The following is a 2,991-nucleotide window of genomic DNA, read 5'->3' as shown; positions in this document are numbered from 1 at the left end:
ATGCCGTCATGGCATTAACATGATGCTTTGATGATTTTGAGTTTTCTTCAAGTCTAGCCATAGCTTGTTCAAACTTCAAGTTGATTGTGTCAATGTGAGCACTAAGTTGAGCACCCAATTGAGTAACGGAGTCTACTTCATGCTTTCCTCCTCTAGTAGCCTTGCGAGGTCTACTATATTGTGAGTTATAGACCGCCATTTCCTCAATCTTGTTCCATGTTTGATTGTCATCAACTTCGGTGAACATTCCATTTGATCCCATATTGAGAATGTTCCTTGAATCCTCATATAAACCGTTCCAAAATTGTTGTACCAAAAACCATTCGCTAAGTCCATGGTGAGGACATGAGCGACAAATTCCCTTAAACCGCTCTCAAGCTTCATACAAAGATTCTTCATCCCTTTGCTTAAAACCCGTAATTTGAGCTCTTAGCATGTTAGTCTTTTCCGGTGGGTAGAATTTTTTGTAGAAAGCTAGAGCCAACTTCTTCCAAGAATCTATTCCGAGGGTGGCCTTGTCAAGGCCCTTCAACCATTGCTTCGCGGTGCCGATTAGAGAAAAAGGAAATAAGACCCATCTAATTGGGTCTTGAGTCACACCCGTTTGAGAGATTGCATCACAATAGTCGCAAAAGGTTTCCATATGAGAATGAGGGTCTTCACTAGGCATCCCCCCAAATTGGCTCCTTTCAACTAATTGGATGAAGGCGGACTTGGCAATAAAATTTCCGGTTAGATGTTGCAGTGTAGGAGTACCATTTGGTAGATTCTCCTCGATGGGTACGGAGTGTGACGAGAATTTAGGCATTGTAGGTGGATTTTGTGGGGTATTGTGTAATGGGTTCTCCTCTCCTTCTATTGCGAAAGGGTTGATGAACTCACTAGTGGGTTGAACAATCTCACTAATACCTCTCAAATTCTGTTGGAATATGTGTCCTCCGACAATAATGCGATCACGACTGTTGATCATGATGATCACATGTTTAAGTCTCATCAAAATGAATACAATTGGGAAGTAATATTGTTACTGTCAACTGGTCAACATATATCGGTAATGATTGGCTGACTAGAGTTTGACATTACTGTCGTGTGACGGTGGTGATCAGTTGACCCCCTAGGTCATACCTAAAGGGCAACACTCTTAATTGATTATTTAATTAATCGTATAATGTTGCGAGTTAATTAAATTACTTGAAAATTGACGGACGATTTTGGAAGTAAAATTTACGTATCATATTGAAATATGATTTAATAAGATACGGTCTGAGTAATTGAATTGTATCATTACTCGGATGAAATAATTGTTTAATGTAACAATTAAATTGAATGAATTGTTATAAATACAATCAGTTGTAATTTATAAATGGTAAAATATTTTGGCACAAGTAATTATAAAATTACTAAGTCGATTTTTGTATGTGACGTATTTTGATAATACGTTGATTTTTAATATGTTAAAAATACATAACAAATATATGTGACATGTGACATGTAACATATAGACAATTGACAAAAATAATATGGAATCCATATTATAGAGTGGGCCGAAAAATTAGAAGGATTTAAGCTAATTATATGTTGTTTGTAATTAGTGGAAAACACAATGATTAAAAGCAAACCTAGCCATGCAAGCCTATTGTTCCTTGTGAAGAACAATTTCTCCATGCATTGGCTCCCCTATTGCCCTCCTCTTACACGGTTTTGAGAAGGCAAATGTGATCATTGTTTTCTATATAATTTTACCTAATAATATACAAAATGTAGTGTATTATTATTCATTCTAATTCACTCATCCAAAATACAAGTTCTAGTGAGAAGAAAAATCCTCTCTTCTTCTCTCTTAAAAACCGAAATATTCAAGTGTTAATAAATATTTTGGTTCAATTTTCTACCTTGATTAATATTATACTAGTATTGTAATATTAATTGAAATTAAGAGGAGCCTTGGGTATAAAGCTTGGGGAGAGATCTTACACTTAGATATTGTTCATCCATAAAGGAAAAGCTCAAGAACAAGAGAGAAAGGTGATCTCTCTTGTGCCCTAATAGCCGAAATCCACTATGTAAGGACATGATTTCTCCTCTATTTATATTATTGTTTGCATGCATAAAATCCGTTTTAATTTTATGACAAATTAATTAAGACATATATGAGTATGTTAGTATGTATATGAATCTACTTTTCCTTCAATCGGTATCAAGAGCCACGGTTGTTTGCATGCAAATTGGTTAAAAGTTTTTCCAAGTTATATGAATAACAAATAAAACTTGTAAAATTTGTGTTATTATGATATATCACGAAATTATTAAATGCATGTTAATATTTCTGGTCCTAAAGTGTTTTAGGATATTTTGGTTAATTTTTCGGATTTTTATTGTTCATATTTTATAATAATGACATTTAAATGTGATTTTATGAGTAAAAATGTCATTTTTAGTTTAAAAATAGCTATACTTCGAATTTTCACTTGGTTTTTGGATATGTTGTTACATATATTATTTTGAGATAACCTGTAAATTTTCATAATTTTTGGACTTGTTATGCTCGAAAAATGAATTTTTCATTATTAAATTCGGATTTAAGTGTAAAATAGGTTAATATGAGTTAAATTTCGAATCTGGTCATAGAAAATTAATATGTTGTCACATGCAATTTTACAAGATGTGTGTAAAATAATTGGCTATAAAGAAGTCTTTTTGCATGATTTATGAATTTTTGAAGAAAAATAGCATAAATAGTGACATTATTAGTGGAAAATTAATAAAACATAATCTATGACTTAGGAAAAACTTCTAATGTTGCATTTTATTATCTTTTTCAGATCTAAAATTGAAAAGTTAATGAAAATAATTTTTCCATGTTTTTATGATTATTTTATTAAAATCGATAAACCGCAACATTGTTTTTCCGGAAAAATTTCGAAATTTTTAAACCTAAGATTTTGAACATTATGAGTGTCATGGAATTTTTCCAGAATGTTCATGAGTTTA

The 2,991-nt window shown here is 32.1% G+C and overlaps 1 non-coding gene across 1 annotated transcript; it reads left to right on the top strand.

Annotated features, from left to right (window-relative positions):
• The first annotated feature begins 329 nt into the window (after window positions 1-329).
• Window positions 330-436, top strand: LOC141658047 (small nucleolar RNA R71). Its single transcript, XR_012548958.1, has one exon. It is a non-coding gene; the product is annotated as a small nucleolar RNA R71 (small nucleolar RNA).
• Window positions 437-2,991: the final 2,555 nt, after the last annotated feature.

This window comes from Silene latifolia, chromosome 5 (assembly GCF_048544455.1).
Source record: "Silene latifolia isolate original U9 population chromosome 5, ASM4854445v1, whole genome shotgun sequence".
Lineage (NCBI taxonomy): Eukaryota > Viridiplantae > Streptophyta > Magnoliopsida > Caryophyllales > Caryophyllaceae > Silene > Silene latifolia.
This window is presented reverse-complemented; position numbering and strand designations above follow the sequence as displayed.